Source organism: Jaculus jaculus, chromosome 2 (genome assembly GCF_020740685.1).
Source record: "Jaculus jaculus isolate mJacJac1 chromosome 2, mJacJac1.mat.Y.cur, whole genome shotgun sequence".
Taxonomy (NCBI): domain Eukaryota; kingdom Metazoa; phylum Chordata; class Mammalia; order Rodentia; family Dipodidae; genus Jaculus; species Jaculus jaculus.
In genome coordinates this window covers 105,966,833-105,987,666 of record NC_059103.1, presented here as the reverse complement: position 1 = coordinate 105,987,666, position 20,834 = coordinate 105,966,833, and the positions used below count along the sequence as shown (strand labels likewise).

General features: G+C 41.8%; 1 protein-coding gene across 2 annotated transcripts in view; it reads right to left on the bottom strand.

The window, feature by feature from the left end:
• Positions 1 to 20,834, bottom strand: part of Tspan5 (tetraspanin 5) — a 193,043-nt gene that overhangs the window by 69,165 nt on the left and 103,044 nt on the right. The gene's annotated exons all lie outside the window — the stretch shown is intronic.

Sequence of the window (20,834 nt, the reverse complement as noted above, 5' to 3'; positions counted from 1 at the left end):
TACTTCCACACACAACAGAAAATACATTATTATGATATAGTATGTGTATTTCTTATAAGGGCAAAGATTGCTTTGTGATTTATACATGTATATATAGGTGTCATGAATTGTTTGTTTGTTTGTTTGTGTTGAGGTACGGTCTCACTCTGGTCCAGGCTGACGTGGAATTAACTATGTAATCTCAGGGTGGCCTCGAACTCACAGCGATCCTCCTACCTCTGCCTCCTAAGTGCTGGGATTAAAGGTGTGTGCCACCATGCCTGGCTGAAGAAAGTATTTTATCACAGATCATTGAAAAGATGGTTTTAAGGCCATGAAGGTAAAGCAGAAAGATGTGAATGCTAGCAACCGAACACCCTGTACCAGGACACACAGGCTCAGGTAACAGAGGAGAACATTAAAACTGACCCATACTACAGTATATTTGCCTGAGGAACTCCTTCAAACTCATGCAAGTGATTCCCTAAGCGGACCCATTTCCTTAAGTAAATATTAAAAACCAAGAATCCTTTTGCTAAGCCCTCCATATGTGATGCTTATAAAGAAATTCAAAAGCAAAGAGTGATGCCAGTGATAGAGGGACAGGATGTGCCAAAGTAGCTAATGAGTTTCCCACGGCAGACAGCACTAAGGCCAAAGCTCTCAACAGCCTTTGGCACAAGGCTGAAGGTGGAACTCATGAAGACAGTGTTGGCTTTGGGGCAGGGGCAAAGGAAATGCTGAGAGGCTTCATATCTGACCTTAAACTGAAGGGCCTGATCCCTGGCTCCACTTCTTTGAGGAAAAAGGCACTCTAAAACTTTCATTAAACTGCTGCCATAAATTGCTGATGAGAATAAAACCATATCTTATAACCTTCCCTTTCCTTCCAAATAGCAAGAGGTGGGCCTGAGCATGCTTCAAAGCCTCGAGCCAAGATCAGCTCACAGGAAATTTCCAGTCAGTAACTGTGAGACTGGCAGGGCCAAGGAAGCCCATTTCATGATAGGCTTATCTGTAATATAATTTGTTTGGACCCTGTATGGACCAATTCATTACCATAATCTAACAATCCATCCTCAAGCTCAGGTTCCTTTGTGTTTCTTCAAAATAGCATCACATAGCTTCTTCCCCAAGTTAGCTATTTGTCATTCCAAAGTCAAGTACTATTCTTTTTTCTACCTACCTACCTACCTACCTACCTACCTACCTACCTACCTACCTATCAGCAGAAGGTATTTTTGGACTAGAGGCTTGGGATTTTAGTGAGCTAGGCTGCCCTTCTGAGCATCTAATCAAAGCTATGGATTCTTTCCTCAGAAAAAAAAAAAGGGACACAGGTGTACACATGCATTCTTTTTGGGACTTTAAGGGACACACAGATACCCAGAAGCCTACTCTTAGAAGACACAAATCCCCAGTTAAAGTGCTTGGTCCTGTTGTTTGTTCTTTGGACAGTGCTATGAACTGAACCCAGGGCCTCATGTATGGCAGACAAGTGTTCCACTTGATGATGTTAAACATATTAATGGCGAAGAAATGGTCTACTTATGAAGTTGTGTTTTCTCTCAAATATACTAAAAAAAATAAGTAAAAATAACCAAACCAGCAAGCAGAGATATGGTGTTAAAATTACCTCTGCCACCCTTCAGAAATGGCCAACCAGTTAAGTACTTAGGATCCAAATTATTTAGGATTATGTAAGAAATACATACAAGAGTAAGACCCAGTCCCTTATAACAAAACTAATGTAAGATCCATATAGTTATACACTAAATTATATAATCCTGCTAATGGTATTGTGGGTCAGATTTTAGCCACCATGGATTTCTTCACCAGACACCCATGAGTTTAGTGGGAGCTTAAAATCTATTCATTTTTTTTCCTATTCCAACACCTTGATCTCACTTTAGGCAACACGTGGCTTGTGGCTCCAGTGTGAGACAGCAGACATGTGACCCAGTCCTGATGATCATAGCATTCTATCTATTTACCACAAGGATTGTCTTGTAAATAACAAACCCAAAGAGACTCAAAGTAGAGTTTTCATTTGGTTATTAAAATCATTTGTTAGAGTTGTTAAACTGGCAAGAACGATGTCTGGAGCTGCTAATGGACACCTTGAAGTCACCTGGGAATACCTTCCCTGAGAAGGAAACCATGCAGCAGAAAGCAAAGCTGAAGATGGACATGGTGGACAACTCACTGCACGTGGTACTTCAAGCACAGGAGCCCATCGACCGAGTCTCCTCGGATGCACCAATCACCAAGATATGATCCCTTCCCTTTTCCATCTTTACCTATAGCCCATTTACCTCTCAGGTGCATCTGTAGCATATGACCTTGCCACACATGTGAAAAATTTAATGAGTGACCCATTTACTATTGCTTCTGTTGATGCTACCACAATACAGGTTAACAGTATTTTTCTTTTTTTTTTTGTTTTTTTAAAATTTTTATTAGCATCTTCCATGATTATAAAAAAATATCCCATGGTAATTTCCCCCCCTCCCCCCACCCTTTCCCCTTTGAAATTCCATTCTCCATCATATTACCTCCCCATCTCAATCATTGTACTTACATATATACAATAACAACCTATTAAGTACCCTCCTCCCTTTAACAATATTTTTCATTTGATTAAAACTACACATTTTAAACATTTTATCTAATAGGTATGTAAAAGATTTTTTAAATTTATGTTTTAATTTTTAAAATTTATTTGAAAGAATCAGAGAGAGACAGAGAGGAGAGAAAGAGAGACTAAGAATGGGCACATCAGGGCCTCCAGCCATTGCACATGAACTCCAGATGCATGCACCACCTTGTACATCTGCCTTATGTGGGTCCTGGGGAATCAAACCTGGGTTCTTAGGCTTTGCAGGCAAGTGCCTTAACTGCCAAGCCATCCTTCCAGCCCTGTTTAAAAGCTTTTAAAACAAACTAACATCTTGAAATAGAACAGTAGTAAAATATGTAGTTAGGTACCACTATTAGTATAAAATTACCTAATTTTCTGTCTAAATATATTAGACTAAATTAAGTAAAATATGATAAAATAGCATCTTTAGCACCAACCTAAATCTCCAAGAAAAAAAATTAAAGAAAAAGGCCAAAACACTAGCTTCTTAAATACTGAAGAGCTTAAAAATTGTTATCCCTAGGTGGCAGTATATCTGAAAATTAGAAACAACAACAATAAAATTCAAAAACATTCCCAAATGGTCTAGCTAAATCATACTATCCAGATAATGGGGGAAATTGAGCTTTTAGGAATAAAAGATAAGGTAATGATATAGCTTAAAAATAATATGCTTCAGAGCCGGGTGTGGTGGCGCACGCCTTTAATCCCAGCACTCGGGAGGCAGAGGTAGGAGGATCGCGGAGAGTTCGAGGCCACCCTGAGACTACATAGTGAATTCCAGGTCAGCCTGAGCCAGAGTGAGACCCTACCTGGGAAAAAAAAAAAAAAAAATGCTTCTCCTTTAAAGTGTTGTTAGAATGGACTCACTATAAAATTATTCATACACTTTTATGGAAAGAACCTTTAAATGGTGAAATAGGCATTGATGTATTTTCAGACATGTTTTCAAGTTCTTTCTTCAGATCACAAGGTCACAAGGTCATAATGATGAACAACCAAGAGCTTGGGCAAGACCATACCAAACCAAGTTTCAGAGTTTAGCCTGCTCTCCAAAAATCTCCCAAAGAAAATGTCAAAAACATTTTTGGTGATATATTAAATTCTAGCAAGGCCTTAGCACCATCAGGTTTTTCTCAAAGTGTACCTTCAATTCCATGTTCTACATGACCTTGATAAAACGTTCCTTGCCTTATAAAAAGAAGCATCTCGGTCTGAGGAGATGGCTCAGCTGTTAAAGGCACTTGCTTGCAAAGACTGACAATCGAGCTTCGATTCCCCAGGACCCATGTAAAGCCACATGCAGCAGGTGGCCCATGTGTCTGGAGTTTGCAGTGGCTGGAGGGCCTGATGTACCCATTCTCCTCTCTCTCTCTCTCAGATAAATAAGTAAAATAAAATTAAGAAAAAGAGACATCTTGCCCCAGTTCTTCACAAGGTAGTATCAGATAACACGACTATCTTTTAGCTTTTTTGCACTGTCCCTGAAACTCTGAACTTGTGTTAATTTTACTCTGAGCACCCTGCCATGACTTCGTGGGACCAAGTGTCACACTTCTACAGTCACAGTGTGAGCTACCGTGGAGAAAACTTACTGCAAAGTTTTCACTTCTCAACTCTGTGCTCCAACATGCTCATCAGACACCCTCAGGTGCTACTCATCATGAAATACCACATCAAGATTCAGCACGGGGCTGGGGGTGTGGTTCAGTTGATGGTATGCTTGCCTAGCATGCATGAAGTTCTGGGCTCCATTCCCAGCAACACATAAACTAGGGATGGTGGCGCACACACACTTGGGAGGTGAAGGCAAGAGGATCAGAAGTTCAAGCTCATCCTCAGCTATACAGCAAGTTCAAGGTTAGCCTGGGATACAGGAGACACTACCTCAAAATATAAAAATTAAAAGAGATTCATATGGAATAATAACTTTAAAAATCTAGTCTTGAAAGAAAGCTATTGGAAATTACTATGTTATCTCTAATTTATTTCTAACTTAAATTTGGTTTGATGTCCCTGTAGGCTTCTCATCAAAGATTCTGAACATGATTAAGCAACACACACTGGAAATATTCTATTGTCACAGAAAACATAAACCGTGTTAAAATATTCATAAATTCTGAATGAAAACCAGTCTTAACTTAGATCTAAAGGATATTAGACAAATCTGTGAGAAAGAGAAAGACCATTCTAAAAGGGCAAGTTTTATTTCCTAATGAAGAGAAAATATATTTTAAAAAATTGGAAAACAATTAAACATGTTTATTATTTACTAATTACTTCCAGGCATATGTTTGAGGTGAGGGCTAGGGAAAAGTTGTGACATCATTTTGAAATCCCAAGGGGAAAAAAATCCTGTATGTTATACAAAGTTTTAGGTCTTGGAGGTCATAAAAGAAAGCATTCTTCAAACACCAGACCTGTCTCTGTAGCAAGGCCCTGAAACAGAGAGGACTAGACACTCAAAGGAATAACAACGTTCCCATGGTGCTGGATGTGTCAGTCTCCTGACACAGGCGCTGGCGACCTAGCTCAGCTGTGTTACATATGTGAAACATGACAAAGTGTGCCCTTTTCTGAGGAGAGACATCATGGACTTCCGTGTTCTCAAGCCTAGCACCTGTCGAGTTTCATATCCTGCCAATTCTCGAGTCTCATGGGCTTACCTTCCATTATTTCAACATTCCAAGAAGTTTCCTACCTCAATCTTTTTGCTAAGTGAAATTCTTCCTTCTCTTAGAAAAAATGAGCTTCTCTATTTATCAAGGCTCATTTCAGATGACACCTCAAACAAGTACTCTGTAGCCACCTTTGCTAGCTCACCCTTTACCATGGTTGTTTTGCTTGAAACTGTTTTACAGGTCACTCCCTCACCAGGCTATAGGCCAAGAGAATGGTGATCATGTCTGTCTTACCTACTCACGTCTCCCCAGCACAGTGCCTTGTACTTAGAAGGTGTTTAAAAAAGGCATTGGTGAAAAATAAAGGCATGCATGGAAATGAGTGAGTGATACTGCCCACCCTAAATCCATGTATTTTGGTAAGAGGAATGTAAAAAGAGGTAGTCATTAAAAATTAGCTTGAAGTCACATCAAATAAAAATTTTCAGATGACTGCCATATATCTTCTATTTCCCACTTCTACCATTAATCACACTGCTGACACCAAAACAATAAATTAAGCTTCATACAGTGACATGTACTTCTTGTCCCAGCTACTTGGGAGGCTGAGCCTAGAGGACAACATAATGAAACTCTGTGTCAAAACCTAACAAGTAACAACTACTTAGAAATCCCATTCTGACTTTTAAACAAAACACATCCACTACATTCTTATGAATATATACACATATATATTTATATATATACATATATGTAAATGTACATACATATACACACATATATATACACACACATACATACATATATGCTATATGCTATTCAGTCATTCTTTTCACTAAAAAGATAGAAAAAAATCAATCTTGGAACATGTACTTCCATATCCACCCACATCTACATCCAGGATGTACACACATGAACCCTGGCAAGAACACTGAGGACCTCACAATCCTTGGCCTGAGATGCAGAGAAAACTGATGCCAAGTTGTGGGCGGGAAAGTCAGTTCCATCCTTCCTCAAGAAGGCCGTACAGATGACTATTCATGGCTTCAGGATGGTGGCCTTCCTGCTTCAGGAAGCTTTCGCAGCCTCCATCACTGCATCCCAATGAGCCTCAGTGGGTTTCAAACTTGCTCAGAGAATGAAGCACCTAGTCCTTGAGCTACCACTGAGGAAAAACAGAGAACACTAAAATATTGTTTCTTCATAATAACTAGAAATATTTTTTCTAGAAGAAATGGCAGTATATTAAAAAAATAAATTTGTGTTCTCAACAAAATAAAAGTTATTGAACTGACTGGATTTCATTGAAATTTTTCTTTTAATAGCTTTTTTTTTTCTCAAACTCATGGCGATCCTCCTACCTCTGCCTCCCAAGTGCCAGGATTAAAGGCGTGCACCATCATGCCTGGCCTGCTTACTCATTTTTATGAAGATCTGCCAAAATGTGTGTGAAGGCAAATGCCAAAGACTTATGGACAACTGATGTGAAAAGGCTGAAGCTGCAAAAGTATTTCTACTACCCCTTTCTCTTCTCTGGGTTAAGACAAGATGTGATTCACTTTCAGTAGTGAGGTTCTGGGATGGAGGCACATCTGTGAACCACAGTCTTAAGAGACGACAAAAAGAAAATATATGGGCTTATATGCAGTGAAAAAATATCTAACTCTCACTGTGTCTTCAAAAACAGTAAGTGAAAATAGTTATGGTTTGTCAAAAGTTATATCAATGTTTTCAAAGAACCATGAAACCAAAAAACCTCTATAATCACACTGTACCATGTGCACAGCATCAAACAGGGAGTAATTTAAAAATTAACTACACAGAAAATCTTTAATTATATACTCTTATTGGGAGCAACTTAAAGCCAAAGGCAATTAATAGATACGAAAAGATGTCTTTACTAATGTAGAGGCATGAGTGTAAAATATCATTCAGAGATATGTGTGTGAAGACTTAATTTCCAGTCAGTGGCACTGTTTGGAAAGGTTGGAAAACCTTCAGAAGGTGGAGCTTTGCTGGAGGAAATGTGACACAGGGAGTGTGGATCTTGAGATTTTGTACCCAGCCCCACTTGTTTTCTGCCTCTATTTCCTCCCTACTGATGAGACAGTGCTTCCTGCTCTTGCCACGCTTTCCCCAACATGCTGGACTTCCCTTTAAAACTAAGCAGAAAATAGAGCTCTTGTCCTGCCTATGGAAATACTGGTCAGGTATTTTTGTCCCAGCAATGAGAAAGTAATTGATACAAATAGTACGCTCCCTAAAATACTTACAGATTAAAATAGTACATTTTTTCACACTAGCACTTTTCTAAACAGGATCCACACTCCATAGTAATACATATTGTACAAACAGGACTGTGGTCTTCAAAAATGTCACTAAGTCCAGGGAAGTAGAAGAAAATGAATAAACAAACAGCACTGGGACTTGACCCAGAACAGCAGCGGCAGCATCTGGCACTCCTGGTATGCTGAGACCAAACCTGGCGACAGCTTACACAGCCTCTGATCAAAACTGGATGGATGGATGGATGGATGGATGGATGGATGGATGGATGGACGGATGGCTGTTCTGTGGGAGGCTGTTCTCCGCCCCCCACCCCCGCAGAATAAAATGTCCATCAGAGCAAGTTTCTAAGTAGCCATAATGAATATAACAGCCACTGTTCTAACATCCAAGTCATTATTAAAGTCACATACTTAGAATACAATAGAATTTCAAATAATTAATGTACATCCTCTACCCACAAAAGGGAACCAATTCCCCTCTCTTTAAGTATAGGGATGTACAGTGACTTTCTCCCAGACGGTACGGAGTAAAAAGGAGGAGGCACTTAGGAGTGGATACACCCGGCAAGCCACTGCCTGACCAGGCGGCCACGTAGTGATAACTTCCTGCTGCTGGTGTATCCCTGAAAGCACAAAATAGTACGTTATTCGGGGCTTGCTCAAGCCTATCAACAGAAATGCATTAGGCAAACCTGAATCCAGGAACATTGTACAAAATACCAGAATAGCAGTCCTCAGGACTCAGAAAAGCAAAGTGTGAGAAACTGTCAGCCAAGAGGAGCACAGGAGACCATAATGAAGAAAGCCACTAAGGTAATCTGAGGAAAGCACGCACTGTGATTCATACTTATGTGCTGATTCTAGTTCACTAGTGGCATCAAATATGCCACACTAACACACAAGATGTTAATAACAGGAAATAGTATGGAGTAAATAGGAACTCTATTACCTTTGTAACTTTTGTAAGGTTTGAATTCTACTACCTTTGTAATTTTGTAAGTTTTGAAGTTGTTCTAAAAATAAAAATTCATTTAAAAATATGATTTTGCTGCTTTAATTTCTACATACATAGATGAAGTAGAAACATGTCACTGAAAGTTCTGTCCCTCTTGATTTTCACTGTAGTAGAGACAATGGCTATTCTACGTTGAAAAAGAAAGCCAAACAAAATAGAACCAGAGAGGAAGTTGAAGTCATCGAAACCACTCTCCCCTTACCACCGGTGGTTCTGTCTACCCTAGCAAATGTGATGGGTATCTCACAATGCTCCCCACAGGGTCTTCTGGGGACTGCCAGCTCCCCAGAACCATGTCCTGGAGGAGTGGGAGTGCTAGAGGGCAAGCCTTCCTGTGCTGACAATCTCACAAGCTTGTGCACAACATCTCAAATGTGCACAATGAAGAGGATATTTTGTATCACTCCTAAAGCTTTGACCTCAAACTGGGCTTAGGGTGGGGATGGGGGAGGAGAGACCCCTGTAGGACTGAGGTCTCATGACACAGGCTTGGAAAGTGAAGCTCTTCTAGTATCCTGGGCAGTGGGGAGAGGGGTGCCAGCCCTCTCCTCTATGCAGAGGCCTCTGAGGGACATGTCTACTGAACCCAGGACTGTGCAGGGATATCAGTCACTGACTCTGGGTGCCAGGGCAGTGGTCAAAACATGTCTTTTGTTATTGACACAGGAAGTGACACCTCCACTTCCGTTACCCAAGGCTCTAAGCTAACAGTTTCAAGGGAGGCAGGGGTTTGAATCTGTGCTGTCAACTGATTGGACATGAGTTCACTGAGACCATCTCTGCTGGTGTGAAGTTGGAGGGAGGAACTTTAGTCCTTTAAGGATATTTCCTCTGAAACTGTGGGTCCTCACAGGCACTGCCCCCAACAGGAATTCGCAGCAAATGCTCAGGATCCCCCATACCCTTCAGGCTGATGTCTGATGACTCAATCAGAGCAGGGAAAGAGATGTGAAAAAGTTCCTGATGAAAATTAAGTTTCTACTTAACTTTGTTCAGTTTTAAATTCTTCATTAAATACTCACATTTCTTTATACTGTCAAATAAGCATGTACACAGTTATGAAATATGCATGGCCCTCTAAACTATTGGACTTTATATAAATAATGTTGAAAGGAATCCTCCCTTCCTACTGATTCCAGCCACAGCAATCATATATTTCTTACATTATGTCACTATGGGCCATTGTCAAGAGGAGACCTTTCAGCTGGCCAAGACCCAGAGGAGGGCACAGGGACTCCCTTACAATCCTTTGGGGTTGTGGCCATTTTATTACTCAAATACTTTCTTTAAATCACAGTAGTTTAAAAGAAGGCTCACAAAAACTGACCATACCAGATGTAAAAGATGTGAAAGAACCCACTGGCTGGTGGTGCAGCTCAGCAAAAGTGCTTGCCCTCACATGCACAAGGCCCTGGGTTCACTCTCTAGCACTGTAAAATAATAAATATTTTCTCAAAAATTTCATGGCAGGACAGTACTGTAACATACAGAAACTATAGAAAACTTAAAAGCACTTCAGGTATTAGTGGGTTGAAAGGCTAGAAAAGGAGAATGTTTAAAAAACAGCGAGGCTTGGCAAGGTAATTTTTAAAGAAAGAACTTGGATTAGTGGGTAGAAAGTGGGAGAACTTGCTGATTGGTGAAGGCCAACAACCCCCACGGGGACTCAGTCTGGTGGCCCTCAGACATCTACTTTGTCCTTTCATGGGCTGATTTTGAAGCTGTTGATTAACACACACAGCATGCTAAAGTGTCTTTTGCCATCTCCACTCTGCAACAGAAACTGTGGATTTCCCACTCCCCCGTGAGCCTCCCACACCCCTGAACAACTGCCACACCCACAGCCTCAGCCCAGCCCGGGGCTGCTTGAAGCCTCAGCCTCATGACTGTACGCAGGCCAGTCGAACTGAAAGGCAGCCAGATTTTTGTGACGGACACAGCAAGCTGGAAACATTAATTCCTTTCTGCAACAGCAGGCAGAACATGGGCTAGGTTTTTCTCATTAATCCTTCAGTACCAGGTGGCAGAGGCCCTGTCAGCACCCCCACTTGAGGGACAACGACAGAGTAATCAAGAAGAGAGGGCTTCCTCGGAATGGCAGAACCTCAATCTAGAGCTCTGCCCAAGCCTGTCCTCTTTGTGGCTTATGTGTCTCTTGTCAGACTACAATGCACACAGTGCAGACTGAAATGACCCCTTCACCATCTCTGCAGCAGTTGTGGTGGTCCTGAGGCAACGTCCTGCCTATGCTCTCTATGGCAAAGGGCAGTGAGAGGCTATGCCATCAGCTTATGGTCCCCTTCCAGCCCTTCAAACTTGGATATCATGAAGAATAACTTTAAACATGGCTCAACAGGACCAGATACGTAAAACAAATATTCTAGTAACAGTTTAGGGACCAGGAAGTATGACTCAGTGGTGGAATGCTTGCCTACCATGCATCAGACACTGGGTTCCATTCTGATCACCAAACACAAAGTTATTAAAAATTTAATATTTGGGCTGGGGAGATGGCTTAGTGGTTAAGACACTTGCCTATGAAGCCTAAGGACCCATGTTTGACTCTCCAGGTCCCATGTAAGCTGGACGCACAAGGTAATGCAAATATGCAAGGTCACACATGTGCAACAAAGTGGAAAACTCCACCACATTTGGAGTGAGATTACAGTGGCTGGAGGCCCTGGCATGCCAATTCTCTTTCTCTATCTCTCCATCTCTCTCTCTCTTTCTCTCTCCCACATTTAAAAAAAAAAAGACCAGTCTGTTGGGCTTGCCTCAAAAAAATTAATATTCTAAGTTGATGTCACAATAATGGGGAAAACTGGTATTTAACCTTATTTGTCTTTGTGCAAAAAGGAAAACTGATCAACAAGTAATTATGGTAGAAGAAATTATCTAATAAGAGTTCACAAAGGGGTTTATAATTATATATACTACAATATTATACATACACCATTTTCTTGAACACTATTGTAAGGTAGTTAACATTTTTAAAAACTATGATTAGATACTGCTTTTGCCCAAATTACTTTAATAACCACTAGTTGGAAACATTTGATTTCAAATGCTGTTGTTGCAAACAATGTAAACATACCAGCACTACTTCCCCCTACCAAGTACTACTTTTTTTGCTTCTGTGTCTTTAGTCAGAACCTGAACATTCAGATTCTCCTTATCAGGTCTCCTCACATTATGGCTGAATCTCTACAACTGGAAGAAAGTAGAAATGTGAGTCAACCAACGGTTACAGCCCACAGAACACCGATAAGCACTCTCAGTTATTTTTCCTCAGGATAGCATGACCTCACTAACTGACTGAGCTGTTTTTGTGTCCCTCTCTAGAGATGTCACTTCCATGAAGAATTTCTGCCAACATGCAGCTCATTTTCTCAAAAAACAAGCATTCCCCTCAAAGTGATTTTGGCATATTTCTCTCCACAATATCTTAAAAGTAGAAACTTCATTTTTTTCTATGCAGAAGTCTATTTCCATTTATTTTCAATAAGGTTTAGCTCAAATGCCATCTAATGACAACTACATATTCCATCCAGATAACAAGGCATGCTGTTAACTTACCATTTGGTGACAATTGCCTCTTTCTTCAAGTTTCCCCCCAACTGTTATTAGCAATGAAAAGAGTGACTTAGAAGCAGATTTTTTGAAAGGCTATAGCACAAATTTTATTTTCTCAAAAAATTTCCCATGATCTGAAAAATATTTCAGTTCCATTATCATGATTTCCTAACACCAAATAATATGTTTACTACAGAGAGATTATCAAAGAATGTTATTAAGCAGTTCTTTCACTCCACTAACATTTAGCACAGAGCAGTATCACTGAATGAGATACCGAACAGACTGTACTTGAGGAGGGCAGAGCTTACACACCATGCTTAGGAAGGACGTAACAAAATATGAGTGACAATCATCTGCCATTGAGAAGTCCAGAATCCTTGAAGATAAGTGCCAGGCCCTATCCTAGACTCTTCAGAGATAGCACAAGCAAAGCAACACTTGTCTCCTTGGTTGAATACTCTTGGAGTAGCTAATAAGATTGTACATCAGGGCAGGAGAGATGGCTCAGTGGTTAAAGGCACTTACTTGCAAAGCCTCATGCCCCGAGTTTGATATTCTCTAGTACCTATGTAAAGCCAGATGTATAAATATTACACATATCTAGAGTTTGTTTACAGCAGCAAGAGGCCTTCCCTTCCTCCTTCCCCTCTCCTTTCTCTCAAGTAAATATTTGTCAAAATAGAACTGTATATAAGGTGATGAAAATGTGAGGCACTGTAATGGGGGAGTGAGCTTGGAAGAACTATTTGATAGACCAGTGAGAAAGCAAGCCTTGCAGATACTTTCATGTGGTCCAACCTTCTGCCATTCCGACATGACATTATCATCTACAGTTTATGCTCAAGAACTGTGCGATCAAGTTACCAAAAAGAAAAAAAATGTCATGATATTTGTAGTTTGACTTTGTATGGGGCCATCCATAGTCATGGCTATCCTGGGCTAGGGGTCGGGCACGCCTGCTAGGTGCATGGAGTACTAAGTAACACAGAGGTGACAGATACTAAGACAGCTTCAACTAGTGCAAGGAGGTGTGGGGCTATGTTTGCCTGCTGTACCAAAACTCCAATTCTTCTCTTTTGGGTCACCCAGGGAGTCCTCATCTCAGTTTCTCTTGCAGTTTGAGTGGTCACTGTGACAGCCATGGTATGGATCACTGCTGAGGCAAGGTGCTAAGAAGCAAGGGCATTTTCTCCATGCTCTTTCCTGCCCCATTCATGTAAAGTGGAGCACAATGAGGTTAGCGGAGTCACAACAGGGAAGGACCTGGGTCCCTGCATCACTGCATGGAAGGCAGCCACCCACTGACCTAGAGGAAAGCCAGGAAGGAACAGATGAGCTCCGTGACAGCAAGTGTCTGAATGCATGCTGCTTGAGTAGTGACAATAGTAAAAGGTCTGTCAAAAGGAAACTGAAGACAGGGATAGGAACTACAAGGGTTTGTGATGGGTACTTTCTTTTAAAATTAATGGTCTCACTAAGAAAGAAAAGGACTAGCATTTACTGCTTGGGCTGAACACGGAGTGTCATTTCTGGAACAGCAATGTTGACTTAGGACCCCAGCCAGGTCATGATTGAGAAGATCATAAAAACAGAGTCCAAAGATGCTCCCCGGTAAAGTTTCTTATGGAAAGTCATGTGGAGAGTGACAGTAAATGGTGTCACATTTTACTCCAGTAGAGTACAGATGACATAAAATTGATCATGTGGTTATACCATAGAATATGTTACTGTCACATGGGTGTGAGCACAAAGAAGAATGAAGGGACCAGCCTACTAGTAAGGCTAGGTCTCAACAGTTCATTCACTATCCATTTCTGCTCAATATGAAAAGACAACCAGTGGTAAATGTTTGTTTCCAGTAAACCAGCTGTGACAATTCCTATTAACAAGCTGAACCATTTGGATAATGTGGGGATTTGTGTCTTCATTTTGCATAAAACTATCTTCCTGCTCTCAGTCATCAGCTTACACGTACAAAAAGCTAGCCAAATGACAAGGCTAGTTTTTTTTTAACATCTCATGAAAATTTACTGTTCATTATTAATTGTCCTCATAAAGGTAATATACATACTTAAAAATCCTGACATAATTAAAAGGCATTAACAGACATGATCATTGTATCTGACATTCTGCATGATAAGTACCTATTGCACTTTGGTTTTCTTTTTTTTTTCTTTAAAGTAACACTGGCAAACTAGGGCTGTTTTTAAGAATGAAGTGAGCATCTCACGGGGGTTCCGGGGTGTCCTGGCAGAAGAAAACATGAGCATCTTTGAGGAATACTAACCCCAAGATGCCCCCATGCTGTCTATTCATGCCTGGACATTTATTAGGCATCGCTGGGCACTGGAGGTACTGGGGGCATCAAGCCTGAAAGTCTGACCCTGAACCAGAGCAGTCTTAAACTGCATGATGCAAAGAAGACCTCCAGAGGGGAGTGGTGGTTCTGCTGGGGTCACAACAGCATGGAAGGGCCTGAAATTCCAGAACACACTGCCTGGGTAGGTTCACCAAGCAAGAGTGAGAAGGACATGCATGGTAAATTCATGTAGCTCCAAAGCATGCAGCTCCTGGAAGCAGCCTCCACCAGAACAAGGACTTGCTCTATCCATTGCTGACTCTGTCCTGCCTAGAGCAGGCCCTGCTCATGGCAGACTAAATGCCTGGAGATAAGACATAAAGACCAGTGGGCAGCAGAAGGCATACCATCCTGGATCAGCAAACATGGTCAGCCTTCTTCAAGAGCACTTGGGTTGATGGAGTGGACATCTTGGAAGGGACAACAGTTAGGAGATGACTACAGTGGTCCGGATACCATGAGAGAGGGTACAAGAATTGATATAAGAGGACAAAAGGAAAGTAGGAAAGAACAGACATCACAGGATTAAAGAACTATGTGTGTGTGGTGAGGGGGAGGTAACACAAGGAGCATGTGTGCATGCATGTAGGCATGTTCCTAAGCACAGAACCTGAGAATCCAAGATGACTCCTAAATTGAGGAAAAGCAGGTTTGGAGAAAACAGTCATTCAACATTGTACATGTTACATCTGTGCTGTGTTTAGAGTTTTAAGAGGAAGCATCCAAAAGTCAGACAGGCAGACATGACAACGCTCCAAGGAAAGGTCTGCTCTAGAGTTGGAAATGGGACAACTCAGAACTCTGAAATGATAGCTTATGTACTGGGAATGAATGAAATTGCTCAATCACAGATGCTATTTTCTGCTATGCAAGTTGTTCACTGTACAACTGTTAGGGCTCCAGCTTCCTGGGGTTGGGTGGGGGGGGAGTCACTGTAGTTCTGTGTGGTTACTATGGCAAATTTCTGGTAGGTGACTATAATGCCTCTTGAGGGAGGGGTATCTCTTTCTAATCCATCAAAGTCATTTATAAGTCACAGACTTGTTGCCAAAAGAGCTGCCACAGAGTGGAGGTGAGAGCAGGGAAGGAAGAAAAAGGCAGAAGGCAGGTGAGCAAGAAGAGCACAGAACCAATCTATTTATGTTTAGGCCTCACATAAAAACTAATTTATAAAAATACTTACATCTTCCATTTAAGACCTCCATGATTTTAATAACCTTTTAAAACTTCCATGGTCTCACAGATTCTGTGAACCTAGAACTAAGCTGAATTTTATTGAAAACAGTGTTCCCTGTTCTCTATGACAGCTCAGTGCTCCTCCAGCTGCCAGGCTTCAGGGCTCCATTTCCCATTAGATGACAATGGTGACATGGCAATGATGTCAAAGACACTCTACATGTGCAATTAACAGGTATGCAGGAAAATACTCTCTAGTGGCCTCCTGAAAACTCAAAGATGACATAAAAGAATCAAACCCACTCAGGACTTCTCTCAAGCTAGAAGTGAATGCAGGTTCTGAACATGGATAACAGCACCGAATGCAGTGTTCTGTTACAGCATGATGCCTCAGTCAAACCAGTGGTTTAGACACTGGAATGACAACGCTCTTCCCCCAGGGATATCAGACATCTGGAGAATGGCGTCCAGGGGGTGGATTATAATGGTGTCGCTAAATGACCTACAGTGTACGAGACAGTCCCAACCACAAAGAAGCCCCCAGTTCTGATGTCAGTACTGGTGAGGCTGAGAAAATTTATGTTAACGTGTGAGCTCCCTGATTCCTAGAGCCAAAAGATAGTTCTTGGCACAAAGCAGACACACAAAAATGCTTGATAGGATGGAATAAATGGAAGACAGCTATTGCTCTATAGTGAAAATCACAAGCAACAATTATTAGTTTATCTCCTCTACAGAGACTAACTTCTATTCAAATGACATGGAAATCATTACAAGGTGTTAGAAACCTTACATGGATATAGCTTAAGTGTTTTTCTATAAAGCAAATTCTGTTATTTCTATCAAATTCATGCCCAAAACAAAAATCCTCAGAAAGAATGAGAATTTCTTCTCATTGCATCCCAAGAATCACGTAAACAACAATAACAGACTGGTGTGACATAAGAAAAGAACCACTGTGATTATAGTTCTTCAACAGGCTAATGTTTGCAGTTCTTCCAGTTAACTTGATTCATGAAAAATCCAACAGAATGAAGTGAGCATAGGTGAACTCCATTAATCTCCCCGAGTCCTTTTGTCTTCTTACCAATTACTGCTTCCCATGCCTAATCTTAGTAACTATTCATTCTCAGTCTAGAAATTTCAATAATTGTAAGTAACTTTCACACATTTATTAATGGCACATCATAGTTAACTTTTCCATGTGCTCTGATTTTGACACTAAAATTTAACTATGCTCCAAATTTTCAAGGTGCCTCTTTCATTTCTACTGTCACTACACTAAACACAACAAAAACTTGCTTTAACAACCCTAGACAATCATGTTCTGCGTTCCCTGAAAAAGGGGATAGGAGATGGCAGGCCCCAAAGCAGCCTTTTGTCCCTCACTCTATATGTGAAAATAATGATAGCCTTACATGTCAGATGCCCCAGAAGTGTGACAGGGGCGGAATGGATTTTCATGGGGTATAAATCACTTTCCCACTACCTGCTACTCGCAGACCTGATTCTCATGAACCGAGTATCCTTGTATCAAATATGGCTTGTCATGTTCTTCGCAATAGCTATAAGCAAGGGGACTGTTTTCAGGAGTAAATAAACTGCACTTTCCTTTTTAGTTTATTTTTATTTTTATTTATTTTTTATTTTAGACAGAGCCAGAGAGAGAAAGAGAAAGCAAAAGCGAAAGAATTGGCATCCCAGGGCCTCAGCCACTGAAATCAAACTCTAAACACGTGCATCACCTCGTGAGCATGTGCGCCCTTGCACTTGCGTCTGGCCTATGTGGGGTCTGGAAAGTCAAACATGGGTCTTCAGGCTTTGCAGGCAAGTGCCTTAACTGCTAAGCCATCTCTCCAGTCTCACTTTCCCTTTTCCTCTCTTTGTACTGTGAAGTTTTTTTTAAACTTAAGTCACAACCACATTCAATTCCCATATATAAGTTAAATTTTGAAATATATGCTTCAGCCGGGTGTGGTGGCGCACGCCTTTAAGCCCAGCACTTGGGAGGCAGAGGTAGGTGGATCCCTGTGAGTTCGAGGCCACCCTGAGACTGCATAGTGAGTTCCAGGTCAGCTTGGACTAGAGTGAGACCCTACCTTGAAGAAGAAAAAAAAACAAATATATATAACTGTGGAGTGTTTACTAAGACTCTTGAAAGAACACTTAGTTGATCATTTCTCAATATATTTCCATATGCATACAACCTCCCACTCTTACATGTTACACATGAACTTTCAAGTGATTTTTCAGCCCACTTTGGAGGTCTATAAAGAATGGATGAGGAGGTCACTGGTTGTATGAGCTTGTAATCCCAGAATTTGGGATGCTAAGGTAGAAGGATCATGAGTTGAAGGTGAGCCTGGGCTTCACAGTGAGACCCTGTCTCAAAAGAGAAAAACAAACAAACTGAAGAGGAATAGACGCATGGTGGAGCACATATTTATGACTGGAAAATTCTCCTATGTGGCTCTCCTGTATTCACTTACTCTTCTTGAAAGCACCTTGTTGAAAAAACATGATGGTTAAAGTCACTGCTGCATCATCTAATCTAACCCCACTGCTCTGTGTTAAATTCAGTGTGCTCCACAGTAGGAATGACATGAGTTGTGAAAAGGGGGTGGTTGTTTTGTAGCTCATACCACAATCAACAGTTCCCCAGGAGCTGTGTGAAAATGAGACAGGCAATGGTCCCTACTGAGGAAACCTGAGCCAGGTCAGCTTGGCCTGTGCTCCTCCTTGATTTGCCCAGCAGCTTATGTGCTAGGCTCAGACAGAAACTGGCGCTGCACAGGCAAGTGGCTGCATCATAAGACCTTCGCCTATCTATGACCCACCCCAAGGCTGTGCAGGAGTGACTCAAAAAGCAATTTATAATGAGTTTGGAGAAAAGGCCAAGTGAGCTTTGGAAGCCAAAAGGAAGCAGAGGGAAAAGTCTGAGTGTTGGAGAAGGGAGAGACATCATGACCACAGTGCAAAAGGGCAGGACCGTAAGGGGACTCCACAGCATCTGCTGGGTCTGCTCTGGGTTCCAAGGCATCAGCTCCATTTGGCTCCTGAGATTACAGGAGCTCTATAATCTATCCAAGACTCTTTCTAGGGTCAGAAAAGCAAGTGTCATTCACCTGCTGGGGAACAACAAGAGTTATAGGTGCTGATTGTTCTTAGTGTCCAGTGGGCCCTGCATGTTCCTGAAAGTGGCTGGTAATGATGATGATGTGGGGTGGGGAATAGGAGAGAAAAAGCCTCAGAGTTAAAACAGCCCTAATCAGCCTCAGAAGAGGGCAACGGTGAGGATGCAAACCACAGCCTGGGGGATAAGGCCACAGCATGTGGCTCCCACATCAGGAAGGAGCCCAGCTACTTCAGCCCTGGGAAAGAAAGATGCCATACAGAGGAGAAGGCAAGGGCTGGAGCCACTGAAGAGGGTGACAAATTGGTGCTCTGGAGCCACAAGCAGCAGGCTTGTTTTCTCCCAGGAAGCTGTGTATGTGAGAGGCTTTTACATAAAAGACTGGCTGCTGGGAGGCTGGTGGGGGACATGTGTGCCCTGCACCTTACTCTGAATGGCTAAATGCTGTCAGCATCAGCCCCGGTACGGACAGTGTGACTCAAACAGAGATGCTGGCCTCTACAGGAGGTGAGTGATTGCATGGCTGGAGACCAAGGCACAGCACACTGAACAGGAGATCCAAACCCAATGTGCCTCATTCCCTGCAGGCTAGGAGATCAACAAATGTGCTTTGGCCTCCAACAGAAACATCAAATGCTGTAGTGGATTGCCCTAAAACAGCTGTGCTTTAGCCTACCACCCAGTGCAGGAGATTATATGATTTCTTCAGGGAGCAGGCTCCTCAGTAGCAGAAACAAAGCTGCCCCCAGGAGCTTTCTGGCCTACTCCTACAAAGGTGAGATCAACAAAGGATTTATTTATCAGGCACCTCCTTCCTGAGTCTCTTCACCCTCCCCCCCAAAAAAAAACCAAGAACCTGAAGACCTTCTTGTTACCTATTAGGCTTGTAAGTTTGCAAAAGTGGGAGGTGCAGGCTGGAGAGAGGGCTCGGTGCATAAAGTGCTTGGCACTCAAGCCGGAGTACCCCAGTAGAGAGCCCCAGGACCCATGTAAAAGCCAGAAGCTGTAACTGGCTTATGTAATCCCAACATGCTGGCTTGCGATGGGAGGCATAAAACAGGAAAATTTCCCAGAAGCTCATGGGCCAGCTGGTCTGGAGCAAATGCAACAGTGAATGAATGACAAAGAGAATGAGAGACCCTGCCTTGGAGGAGGTGGACAGCAAGGACCAATACCTGAAAGTCTTCTGATCTTCATATACACACATTCCACACTCATACATGAGCATGGACACACACGTAATATGTGCGTGCACATGCACACACACACACACACACACACACACACACACACAGGTGAAGTGTACTCCCTGCCCTCAGGGGGCTTATGACATCAAGGCCACTGTGGGTAGCCTCTGGTGGTGGACACTTGACAATCAAATGACACAAAGTCAACACTGTTTAAAGCACTCATACATGAAGAACAGAAGAAAAAGTTCTTGGGGGAACTATTAATTCAAATGTGTGTCCTTACCACTCTCAGTCACAATGCTAGAGTATTGTAATGATTGCATGATAATGTTTTGGTCAACTAGCCAAATATACAGCAGTGGTCCCCTAATATTTTATTGCCTACTGATGCTGTAGCTATCTCAGTTTTAGCCAGCATGGGATGGTCACACAATGAAGTCACTGAAGAATGTGTCTCTCAGAACATAACCTTGCTGTTAAGGGACACACAATATAATCCTTATGACTGCAGGGTTCAATAAAAAGAAGTTTGAGACACACGACTGAATCCTTATGACTGTAAGATTCAGTAAAAAGAAGTCTGTAGGTAGCTGATCTATTTGGGGAAGGTAGGAGCAGGTAACTATTTACAAAGGAACTTTAGCACATATTTGTTAAAATATATTTTATTTTTATGTATTATTTATTTGAGAGAGAAAGGAAGAGGGAAGGAGGAAGGGAGAGAGAGGGAGAGAATGGCCACTCCAGAGCCTTCGGCAAATTAACTCCAAATGCATGCATCAGTTTGTCGCACATTGTGTCATGGAACCATCTAGAAACCTGAGGAAGCAGCCACCATTATTAGGCTCATTTTCTT